Source organism: Macaca nemestrina, chromosome 9, assembly GCF_043159975.1.
Source record: "Macaca nemestrina isolate mMacNem1 chromosome 9, mMacNem.hap1, whole genome shotgun sequence".
Taxonomy (NCBI): domain Eukaryota; kingdom Metazoa; phylum Chordata; class Mammalia; order Primates; family Cercopithecidae; genus Macaca; species Macaca nemestrina.
The window spans coordinates 14,049,658-14,062,826 of NC_092133.1; the positions used below are offsets into that span (position 1 = coordinate 14,049,658).

At 46.2% G+C, this 13,169-nt stretch overlaps 1 pseudogene; it reads right to left on the minus strand.

Annotated features, from left to right (window-relative positions):
* Positions 1-10,751: 10,751 nt before the first annotated feature.
* On the minus strand, positions 10,752-11,388 carry LOC105468014 (small ribosomal subunit protein eS8 pseudogene; annotated as a pseudogene).
* Positions 11,389-13,169: the final 1,781 nt, after the last annotated feature.

Consider the following 13,169-nt stretch of genomic DNA (forward strand, 5'->3'; position numbering starts at 1 on the left):
AGAGAGAAAGAAAAAGAGAAATGACTGGTCATCACCAGGTTACATACATACAGATTACTATACAATTGACCCTTAACATGGGTTTGAACTGAGCAGGTCCACTTGTACATGGATGTTTTTCAATAAAAGTTACACCGAGTGTGCTTGCCTCTCCTGTCTCCCCTTCCATCTCCTCCACCTCTTCTGCTGCTGCCACCCTTGAGACAGCAGAATCAACCCCTCCTCTTCCTTCCCCTCCTCAGCCTCCACATGAAGATAATGAGGACGAAGATGTTTATGATGATCACTTCCACTTATTGAGTAGTAAATGTACATCTCTTCCTTATGATTTTCTTAATAACATGCTCTTTTCTCTAGCTTACTTTATTGCAAGAATACAGTGTATAATACATATAACATACAACATATGTGTTAATTGACTGTTCATGTTATTGGCAAGGCTTTCGGTCAACAGTAGGCTATTGGTAGTTTTGGGAGATTCAGAAGTATGCAGGGGCCGGGCATGGTGGCTCACACCTGTAATCCCAGCACTTTGGGATGCCAAGCGGTGGATCACTTGAGATCAGGAGTTTGACACCAGCCTGGCCAATATGGTGAAACCCCAACTCTGCTAAAAATGAGCCGAGAGTGGTGGTGGATGCCTGTAATCCAGCTGCTTGGGAGGCTGAGGCAGGAGAATCGCTTGAACCCAGGAGGCGGAGGTTGCAGTGAGTCCAAGATCATTCCACTGCACTCCAGCCTGGGCGACAGAGCCACACTCCAATTCAAAAACAAACAAACAAACAAACAAAAAAGTTTGCAGGGATTTTCTTTTCTTTTCTTTTCTTTTTTTTTTTTTTTGAGACAGAGTCTTGCAGCTATGCAGGGATTTTCGACTGCACGCAGTTGGTGCCCCCAACCACCTCCTGTCACCCCCCAGCCCTCACCCCTCATTCGAAAGTAGCTTGTTTGGGAAATTAGACTATCATCTCTCCTGATGTCTCAGAAAGTCAGATTACAACTTGGTTTTGGTTTGGTGGTGTAGAACTTTAGCATGAGTGACTCCTTTCTGATTTTTAGTCGGGTCTGTTGAGGCCTAATGCAGGAGCTTAGTCCAAAACAGTGACCTCTTGTAACTTTTATTTAACAAACGTCAAAGAGCACCTCAATTCCCCTGGGAAAAGACAGACTGTGTTCCAGAAAGAGAGAATGTTTGGGAGGTGACATTTTAGATCTTTAGGCACCCTGACTCATTCGCTTCCCCAGAAACACTTTGAACTAATATTGGGCCTAGTTTTCAGCTCGGAATCAGAGAATATCCTCGAACCCCAGTCGATACCTCTGCCCTTTCCTGCCCTCAGATTACTCCTTCTGGAGGAAATGCCAGAGAGGACTGCCTATCATTTCCAACGGAATGATTCTCACTTGTAAAAGTACGCTTATCGGCTTTGGAGTCCAATAACTCCGGCGGTGATTAGGCCTCTGGGACTGATGCAGGTCACCAAACATGTTAGAGACTGGTGTGTAAACCTGAATATCAATGCACTGATTTCCCATGGGAAATATTACTGTTGAAGGAACTAGACCCCCAAATTTACTAGTCAGTGCCTGTCTTATGCTTCCTTATATCTGCAGCCCTGAACCCAGAGCCCATATTCAATAAATGTTGATGTTTATCAAAGATTGAATCCAGAGTGAAATTTTATTTCTATCTTCTTCCTTGCTCACTTTGCTTTCCACTGCAGTTTAAATAACTACAGTTTAAATAAACACAGAGGCCAGGTGTGGTGGTTCATGCCTGTAATCCCAGCACTTTGGGAGGCAGAGGTGGGCGGATCACTTGAGGTAAGGAGTTCAAGACCAGCCTGGCCAACATAGAGAAACCCCGTCTGTACTAAAAATACAAAAATTAGTTGGGCGTGGTGGCAGGTGCTTGTAATCCCGGGTACTCAGGAGGCTGGGGCAGGAAAATCGCTGGAACCTGGGGGGCGGAGTTTGCAGTGAGCCGAGATCATGCCATTGCACTCCAGCCTGGGCAACAGAGTGAGACTGTGTCTCAATAAACAAACAAACACCGAAAGTGGTGTTGGCCATTTTTCCCCTGAAAGAAGCAGCAGGGAGGAAGCAGGTTATTCTGGGACTAACATAGCTGCTTCTGACAGTTGCTCTGGAGGCTAGAGCAGCTCCATCTTGGATGCTCATCTGCCATGTTCACTTCTGATGAACCCCAGTTCCAGGAATGCCTCTAAAATTTCCATTTTCACATACTTACCCTTAGGTCAAAATAACGTTGGTGTTACTGTAAACACATACTTACTATAAATCCTGCCTGTGGCGAATTCTCTATGGTATACAAGCCCTTGGACTTGAGGGTAACAGTGCAGGGATCCGCCATCTTGTCTTGCAGCCATCCAGGACATGGCTTGTGTTTGTAAGTCCCTATTAAGTGTTTCTTTCTGAGAAATTGGATTTGTCCACCACTTTCTTCAGCTTCTCAGCTTCCTCAGCCTTTGGAGGTAGGTGTGCGTAGACCTGCTCATCACAGAACAGTTATCCTCTACTAGGGACTTCCACAGGGCTTGTCTAAAACAGAGACACAAGTCTTGGAGAGCTGGCTGGAAGAAGCTGCTTCGAGCCACGTTGAATACCGAGCATCGTGTCTGGTCCTTGGTGGCTTTTTGTCTTCTCCAGGCCCTCGGACACTCCCTCTTTAGGTCTCCTGGAGTTCATTTGCCCAGATCAGAAGTTTAAGCATAACCCTAAATTTCTTTTGCCCCTCACTATTTAATTATCCTTTTTTTTTTTTTTTTTGAGACTGGTTCTGTCTCCCAGGCCGGAGTGCAGTGGCGTGATCTCGGCTCACTGCAACCTCTGCCTTCCTGGCTCAGGCGATTCTCCTGCCTCAGCCGAGTAGCTGGGATTACAGGCACCCGCCACCATGCCCAGCTAATTTTTGCATTTTTAGTAGAGACAGGGTTTCACCATGTTGGCCAGGCTGGTCTTGAACTCCTGACCTTGGGTGATCCGCCTGCCTTGGCCTCCCAAAGTGCTGAGATTCCAGGTGTGAGCCACCAAGCCTGGCCCATTTAATTATCCTTAAATCTGTGGATTCCACCTCCTAGATATTCCTTGATTGTGAACTCCTGTCTGTCTTTAGTGCCACCAACCCGTCCAGGTCACCTTTGCCTGTCCTCTGGACCGTGACACGGCCTCCTGATGGATCCCCCAGCCTCTAATCTTTGTGGATGTGTGTGTGTGTGTGTGTGTGTGTGTGTAAGCAGTTGGTCATGTAAACCAGCCTCTAATCTTGTTCATCTCCAATTCATTGCCCACATGGTAGCCAGGGCGATCTTTGAAGCACAAAATAGGCCTTGCCCCTTCTCTGCCTAGAATTATTTAATGCCTCTCTGTTGACTCCACACTCCTTGGCTTGGTGTACACAAGACCTTTCTCCCCTCAGCCTGGTGTGCACTCTGGCTGGCCTTGCTGCACCACATCATGCAGGCACTGACACAACTTGCCCTTGCCTCTGCCCACCCTGCTTCCTCCACCTGGAGAGCCCTTCTCTCCAACACCCAGTGGCCTCCCACTCTCTTTGCCTGGCTGACCCCCCTTCATCATCAGGTACTATCTTTGGCATCACTCTTCTTCATCTTCCTGATCTAAGTCATGTGTCCCTTCTATTATGGCAAAAACTGTGATTACTTTTGCACCAACCCAATAGGTGCTCTGTAGAAAGTAAAAAGTTTCCTCTTCAAAGCTTCCCTTCTTGTTAAAGGATAAATCATAAATGTTAAAAATAATAGTTTATTTTAAAGACTAACTTCCTTCAAGCCTCCTTGCTTTGTGCTAATAACTCTTTGTTAAGCCTTGTCGTATGTAGCTATTAGATATAAAAGAATAAGTACAGTCGGCCAGGTGCGGTGGCTCACGCCTGTAATCCCAGCACTTTGGGAAGCCAAGGCAGGTGGATCACAAGGTCAGGAGATCAAGACCATCCTGGCTAACACGGTGAAAACCCGTCTGTACTGAAAATACAAAAACAAAATTAGCTGGGTGTGGTGGCGGGCACCTGTAGTCCCAGCTACTCTGGAGGCTGAGGCAGGAGAACGGCGTGAACCCGGGAGGCGGAGCTTGCAGTGAGCCGAGATCACACCACTGCACTCCAGCCTGGGCGACAGAGTGAGACTCTGTCTCAGAAAAAAAAGAATAAGTACAGTCTATGTCCTTGTACTTTAACCAAGATGTTTGTGCTGGATGTACTCAAAGGCACGTTCCAGCTTGCAGCCTATGCCCCTTCCTTATTTAAAAATACTGTTACTTTTCTAAGTCCTTTCGCAAGCAACTTCATCATTTCCTTTGTTCTCTATTGCTTTCACCTATTTAAGAAAGTTTTAAATTATTAGCCAGTCGGATTTAATTTAGACTGTGAGGTCCCACTCCAGCCAATAGAGACAGGACACAGTAGCAGAGACAAACTGCATAAAGGATAAAAATTACTTCCCTCCTTTGTTCAAGTGTGCTCTTGCCATTGTTCCATTTGCAAGGAGCACCCTTTCCGCAAAAAGTAAAATTGCCTTGCTAAAAAAAACTTTTTGTCTAAATGCCAATTTTTCCTTGCCATACCAGGGAACAAGCATTCTGTTTCTAAACAAACATTTTACTTATAACATGCTCCCTTATACATCCCATGCCACCCTGTCAATTGCACTGCATTGCAATTGCTTGTCTGATGGTCTAATTTGTCCATAGATTGAGTTTCGTGAGGGCAGGAGCAGACTTGTCAATCACCACTGGGTCCCCAACCTCTAGCATGGTGCCTGACAGACAGTAGTTACTAAAGCAACAATAATTGTAATGGCTACCATTTATTGAACATTTACTGCATGCCAGGTACTGTGTGAAAGGCTTTGTTTGGATTACTGCATTTAATTTTTATGGGAGAGGCTGTGATGTGTGCTGCCCAGATCCACTTTCAGGGATGAAGGACTTATTCCACCTACTGTTGGGTATGCTGTAGGAAGCCCAGTCTCAGCTTTATGGGGACTGATGCAGCTGAAGAAAACTGCCTCGCCCAAGATCACACATCCCTCCAGGGACAACCTGCATCCAGTGACTGATCTACTGAGGAGGGCCTTAGAGGCTCAGTCCCTTTGGTCCAACTCAGGATAGGGCTAACGGGCTACCCCGGCTCCAGAGCGCCCTCTGGGGTTGACTGCTGCTTTCTTTGGGACTGCATCACAGCTCAGCTTCTCCCTCTGTGCAGTCCTGCTTCCTGTGTGGCTCCTAGGAGAATTCCGTAATAAAGTCCAGCTTGCTGCCTCTCATAGTCAGCTTCCTGAGGAACCAAGCCTGGAACAATCCTCTTAGCAGCCTTCTAGATAGGCGTTAGTATGATTCTCCTTTTACAGATGAAGCAACTAAGGTTTGGAGACATTAACACAAGACTCTTGATTTGTGGAGGCGGGATTTGAATTGCGGCAGTTGACGCTGGATCCCACGCTATTAACCAGGCACTCAAACATGATAAGTGAATCAATGGCTTAATCCCACTTGTCACCAAGGGAAAAAATGTAAAAAGCTAGAATTGAGAAACAACGCTTTGTGCAAATGACTTTTTCTCAATGCTGAGGAAACAGGAGCCGCAGCTGACTGCTGTGGAAGATTGTAAATCAGCCCTATCAATGCTGTGCCCAGGGCTGGCTGACTCATAGCACAGGTCACAGACAGAGGACTCGAGCCCAGCTATAATGGTGAGTTTTAAATGAAAACGTCAACCACAAGATTTCAGCGTCTGGATGATTTAATCCATTTCTAATGGAACACAAGAGCCAGCCTAGGAGAACAGCCAGTTCTCCCTGATCTGTGCAAAATGCTGGTCATCCCAGGTCATTTTCGTTTGCCTTTGGGATGCTGTGAGAGATCGGCACGTGCAGTCATGCACACCTTCACTAGCCATGACCTCTCAGGGGGGCCCTTCCACTAGGGGCAGCCTAGATAAAAGGAGGCCAGGGCCATCTGGATGGAAGCCATGGCCTCTCTCTAATGTCCTGATGGTCAAGTGCATTGGGAGAGAAGGGCTACAGGCAGTAGGTATTAGCACCGAGGGGGATACAAGACATCCGGCTTGGTTATACTGTGCAGACTTCTATGATAAGCTCTATAAATATGCCCTGCTGGAGGTGGAGGGGGAAATCAATATGGCTTCACTGCAGAGTTTAGATTGCAGCACTAACTTTGCATCTGTTATTAAAAGTTAAAGTCTGTGCCTGCTTGGGCCCAGTCACCCTGTGCTCTCTGACCCTGTGTGGCAGGTATATCCTGGAACAAGCATCTAGGCCTTTAATCATAAACCATCCTGTTTAGCTATTTAACTCTCTATGTTCTTCCCTGAAAGAATGGCAGGAACCGTGGTACTGGGGACTCTAGCATCAAAAGCTAATTATTTTTTACTTTTTAGTTTTTGAGGTGGAGTCTCACTCTGTTGCCCAGGCTGGAGTGCAGTGGTGGGATCTCAGCTCACTGCAACCTCTGCCTCCTGAGTAGCTGGGATTATGGGTGTGTGGCACCACACTGGCTAATTTTTGTATTTTTAGTAGGGATGGGGTTTCACCATGTTTGCCAGGCTAGTCTCGAACTGCTGACCTCAAGTGATCCACCTGCCTTGGCCTCCCAAAGTGTTGGAATTACGGGCGAGAGTAATGGCACTCAGGTTTTGTTTTGTTTTGTTTTTTGTTTTTTAATATCAGGCGCTGTCCTGATCTCATTTATCTACCCAGCAACTCTAGGAAGCACAGGCTTTTATTAAACCCATTGCGTGGTTGAGGAAACAGGCTTGGAGATGTTGAATTACTTGCCTGAGCTCACATAGCTGACCAGCAGGTAAAACAAGGATTTGAAGCCCCGTCTGGCTGATTCTGCAACCTGTATTTAACCACAAGGCAAAACAGCCCTCCACCTCTTGCTGCCTCTCTTTTTCAGGTGAGTCCTAGCTGAACAGCCGAATTGCATTGAATAGTATCACCGCAAGTTCACCCACAACCTCGGAATGTGACCTTACTTTGCAGATGTGATCAAATTAAGATGAGGTCATACTAGATTAGAGTGGGCCTTAATCTAATGACTGGTGTCCTCATAACAAGAGGTCACCAGTTCATAACTGTAATCCCAGGACTTTGGGAGGCCAAGGCAGACAGATCCCTGGAGTCCAGGAGTTTGAGAGCAGCCTGGGCAACATGTCGAAATCCTGTCTCTACAAAATAAGCAAACATTAGCTGGGCGTGGTGGTGCAAGCCCGTAGTCCCAGCTACTTGGGAGGCTGAGGTGGGAGGATAGCTTGAGTCCGGGAGGCAGAGGTTGCAGTGGGCCAGTATCATGCCACTGCCCTCCAGCTTGGGTGACACAGCGAGACCTATGCCTCAAAAACAAAATAAAAAGATGGGCCGGGCACGATGGCTCATGCCTGTAATCCCAGCACTTTGGGAGGCCAAGGTGGGTGGATCATTTGAGGTCAGGGGTTTGAGACCAGCCTGGTCAATATGGCAAAATTCTGTCTCTACTAAAAATACAAAAATTAGCCGGGCATGGTGGCAGGTGCCTGTAATCCCAGCTACTGGGGAGGCTGAGGCAGGAGAATCGCTTGAACCCTGGAGGCGCAGGTTGCAGTGAGCCTTGATCACGCCACTACACTTCAGCCTGGGCGACAGAGGAAGACTCTGTCTCAAAAATCAATCAATAAATAATAAGTAAATAAAAATAAAAAGAGGGAAATGTTGATACAGAGACACAGACATACAGGAAGAGGACCGTGTGACAATGAAGGCAGAGATCGGAGCAATGCACCTGTAAGCCAAGGAGCACCAAGGATTGTCTGCAACCTCCAGAAGCTGAAAGAGGCAGGTAGGATTCTCGTCTAGAGTCTTCCAGAGAGAACATGGCCCTGCTGCCTCCTTCATTCCTGACTTCTTCTTTAAGGTCAGGTTTCAATTCTATCACCCTGACTAAACATAAATGAATGGATAGCTTGTCAAGCAAGAAAACCAATAAATAATGATACGAATGTAGGAGGGAAGTGAAAAATGTCTGGGTAACCATTTGTTTATTCACTCCACCAAGCATTTGATGCCAGTCTCTGGGATTACAATGATGGATGAAACAGGCTCAGCCTCTGTGCTCAGGAGTTAACGATTTTGTGGCGTCAAGAACCCTGTGTAGAGTTAAATTACATTACAACGTGGTAAATGCTGTTGCAGAGATACAGATCAAATGCTGCGGGAGCCGAAAAGGCAGAGCAGCTAACTCAGCCTAGTGAATCTGGGAAGGCTTCAGGGAGACATTTGTGTTGAAAGAATTTTAAATCAATAATCAGTAATATACACACGATACAGAACTCCAGGTGCCAAAGGAGACTGCATTAGTTCACTAGGTCTGCTGGGACAAAGTACCACGAACTGAGTGGCTTCGAACAACAGACATGCATTGTCTCAGGTCTGGACTCTAGAAGTCCAAGCCAAGGTATCAGCAAGGTTGGTGCCTTCTAAGGGCTGTAAGGGAAAACGCTGTTCCATGCCTCTCACCTAGCTTCTAGTAGTTTGCTGGGCATCATCCTAATCTGCTTTCATTTTCACATGGCATTCTCCCTGTACGCCTGCCTGGGTCCAAATTCCTCTTTTTTTTTTTTTTTGAGACAGAGTCTCACTCTGTCACCCAGGCTGGAGTGCAGTGGCCCGATCTCAGCTCACTGCAACCTCCGCCTCCCGCATTCAAGCAATTCTTGTGCCTCAGCCTCCCCAGTAGCTGGGATTACAGGCACCTGCCACCATGCCCGGCTAATTTTTGTATTTTTAGTAGAGACAGAATTTTGCCATATTGACCAGGCTGGTCTCAAACCCCTGACCTCAGATGATCCACCCGCCTTGGCCTCCAGAAGTGTTGGAATTACAGGCATGAGCCACCATATCCGCTGCCTCCTTTTCTTTCTTATATAGAGATGGGGTCTCACTGTGCTACCCAGGTTGGTCTTGAACTCCTAGGCTCAACTGATTATCCTGTCTCAGCCTCCCAAAGTGCTAAGATTACAGGCATGAGCCACCGCACCTAACCTCAAATTCTCCCAACAAGGACATTAGGGGCCCACCCTACTCCAGCATGACCTCATCTTAACTAATTACATCTGCAATGACACTATTTCCAAATACACTCACATTTTGAGGTCCTGAGGTAGGACTTCAACATATAACTTGGCGGGGGTGGGTGGCGGGGGTGGGGGAGGTTCACAGTTTACCCCGTAACGGGTACTCAGTGAAAAATAAACCTCCCGGCCAGACTTGGTGGCTCACACCTGTAATCCCTGCACTTTGCGAGGCTGAGGTGGGCTGATCACCTGAGGTCAGGAGTTCAAGACCAGCCTGCCCAACATGGTGAAACCTCATCTCTACTAAAAATACAAAAAAAAAAAAAAAAAAATTAGCCTGGCTTGGTGGCAGGCACCTATAATCCCAGCTCCTTGGGAGGCTGAGGCAGGAGAATCACTTGAACCCAGGATCTTGCAGTGAGCCAAGATCATGCTACTGTACTCCAGCTTGGGTGACAGAGCAAGACTCTGTCTCCAAAAAAAAAAAAAAAGAAAAGAAAAGAAAAGAAAAGATAAAAGAAAGAGAAAGAAAAAGAAAAAGACACTTCCTTTCCTCTACAGCTTCCCAGTTCCCTGCTCTAGAGGCAACGCCTCCAGCTTACTGAGTGTATTTCCAGGGGTCTCCCATTCATTTACCAACATATATGTGCACATTCTTCCTACTTGTAAAATGACAGCCATGTGCATTGGCATTTGCCTTCCTCTTTTTACTTAACAATGTTCCTGTGAAATTTTCCAAATCACTCCACACAGAGCCTCTTTACTCCTTTAAGTGACTGTACAGTACTTTCTAATTTATTGAACTGGTCTCCCATTAATAGATACTTAGTTTCCAATCTTCTGTTATTACAAACAATGCTGCAGAGTGTGTGTGTGTGTATATATATATACGTGTGTGTGTATATATATATATATGTGTGTGTATATATATATATACGTGTGTGTATATATATACGTGTGTGTATATATACATGTGTATATATATACGTGTGTGTATATATATACGTGTGTATATATATACGTGTGTGTATATATGTGTGTGTGTGTGTGTGTGTGTGTGTATATATAGAGAGAGAGGCAGACAGGGTCTCACTCTGTCACCCAGGCTGGAGTGCAGTGGCATGATCTCGGCTTACTGCAACCTCCACCTCCTGGGTTCAAGTGATTCTCGTGCCTCAGCCTCCCAAGTAGCTGGGATTACAGCATACACCACCATGCCTGGCTCATTTTTTTTTTGTATTTTTAGTAGAGATGGGTTTCGCCATTGGCCAGGCTGATCTCAAACTCCCGACCTCAAATGATCCACCTGCCTCAGCCTCCCAAAGTGCTGGGACTACAGGCATGAGCCACCACGCCTGGCCTGCAATGTATTTTCTTGTGCACAGGTCATTTTGCATGAAAATACGAGTAGATCTATCAATACCTGGAAGTGGAAGTGCTCCGTCATCAGGCCAATGCATTTTAAAATTTAAGTTATTTTGCCAAATTTGTCTCCAAGGAGGTCAGAGAAGGTCAGCCTCGTACCGGCAGTGTTCTGAGTGCACGTTCCCCATGATTTTTTTTTTTTTTTTTTTTTTTTTTTTTGCCACAGAACAATAGATACCTTTATTCCATGGGCAAAGACAGAAAGGATGAGGATTTATTTGCCTTTCGGGCCCTTGATTTTCCTGAGATAGAGCTCCAACTCCTTGCCCTCTGGCACATAGCCATGGGCTCGGCCACACTGTCCCGGCCTTCATGTGATGCATGCAAGAAGCTTGCCCTGCTGGAACTTCTCCTGGAGTCTCCTCCAGGAGACTGCTGATTTTGGCATTCTTTTCCCTTTCATCGTATTTCTTCTGAATTTTTTTAGATCGTTTTTTGTTTAAAGTCTTTTCTTCCTCAGGAGTCAGCTTGGCTCCCTTCTTGCAGCCCAGGGGCAGCGCACAGTGGGACTCGTATCACTGGCAGTATGGTGTGCTGTCGGTGAGCATGAAGCTGTTCTTCACCAGGGTCTTGGCACAGACCAGCTTGTTATTGGACGCATTGTAGACAACATCAATGATCCTTGTTTTGCGACTACAACACTCTGAACCCCAGGAGAAATTCCCCATGTCCAGCCTCAGGGCACCACATTTCTTGTTACCTCCCTGCGCACGGACTGTGTGGATGCGGTGGGGGCCAATCTTGGTGTTGGCAGCCAGACACCCCAACTCATACTTATGCTTCTTGTGGTAGGGCTTTCTCTTGTCCCCAGTCTTGTGGCGCTTGTGCCAGTTGTCCCGAGAGATGCCCATTGCTCGGTGCTGGCTGGAAAGAAGCTCCACGATCTTGCCAGACTGTGTTAGCTAATGTTCTGATCTTTGCCAATCTGATATATCTCCCTTATGCTTTTAATTTGAATTTCTATTATGATGAGTGTAATTGAGCATCTTTTCTTTTTTTTTCCTTTTTTTTTTTGAGACAGAGTTTTACTCTTGTTGCCCAGGCTGGAGTGCAGGGGTGTGATCTCAGCTCACCGCAACCTCTGCCTTCCGGTTTCAAGCGATTCTCCTGCCTCAGCCTCCCATGTAGCCTGGGATTACAGGCACCCACTACCACTCCCAGCTCATTTTTGTATTTTTACCAGAAACGGGATTTTGCCATGTTGATCAGGCTGGTCTCAAACTCTTGACCTCATGATCCGCCTGCCTCGGCCTCCCAGAGCGCTGGGATTATAGGTGTGAGCCACTGCGCCCGGCCCTCTTCAGGGATTTCTTGAACACCTCCTGACAATAATCCTTCAGCTAGGCTCCATGGAAGGTTTCAAAGACATGGAAGAGCTGATCTATGCCTTCTAAAATGGTAGACTCTAGTTGGGGTGTTAAGGCTTCTGCAATAGTTAATTTTATGTGTCCAATTGGCCACAGTACCTAGATATTTGGTCAAACATTATACTGGATGTTTCTGTGAGGACATTTTCTGGATGGCATTTATTGACTCTTTTTTTTTTTTTTTTTTTGAGACAGGGTCTTGCTCTGTCATCCAGACTGGAGTGCAATGGCGTGATCTTGGCTCACTGCAACCTCAGCCTGCTGGGTTCAATCGATCCTCCCACCTCAGCCTCCCAAGTAGCTGAGACTACAAGCATGCGCCAACATGTCTGGCTAATTTTTGTGTTATTATTATTATTATTTTTTGTAGTGATGGAGTTTCACCATGTTGGCCCAGGCTGGTCTCAAACTCCTGAGTTCAAGCCATCCACCTGCCTTGAACCTCTCAAAATACTGGAATTGCAGACATGAGCCACCGTGCCCAGCCCAAGATTGACATTTAAATCCATGGACTTTGATTCCAATGAAGGATTTATGAAGGGGGAAAAAATCTGTGGACTTTAAGTAAAGCAGATTGACCTCCATAATATGGGTGGGCCTCATCCCATCAGTTGAAGGTCTTTAACAGAACAAAGAAGAACCTCCCCTGGTAAGTTCTGCCAGCAGACTGCCCCTGCCCCTTCCCTAAATCACTAGTTTGCCCACCAACCCTGCAGACTTTGGATTTGCACCTCTATAATCTCGTGAATCAAGTCCTTACAATAGATTTCTCTATTTACACATCCTCTTGGTTCTTTTTCTCTGGGAAACCCAGGCTAATATAACTCCTAATGAATTGCATGATCTTCGTGGTGATAATCTGACATTACCCAAAGGAAGCCTCCAATCAGAGAGACCTTGAACAGGAACTGGAGATTTCAGCAAGATTCCAAAGCAAAGTCGAGTTTGACTAGATGGAGGAAGAAGGAAGTGCCTTCTGGGTAGGGAAACACATTTGTAAGAGCAAACATATGGAGCTAGGCCCAAGCAGGAGACCAATCTTGGGGTCACAAGTGCTCTGTTACCTTCCCCATAGCAGCTGCCACAGTTGCACCTGGACACTTGTTAGTGGCAGTATATGTTCAATGTCTGTCTCTCTCCTTAGGCCATAAGCTGGTATGTGGGGCACATATACATTCCTCATGCCTACCTAGTTCCATTCTTAACACAAGTTGGTGTTGATTAAATATTATGAAATGAATGAATTCACTTTGCCTTCCTGCTGA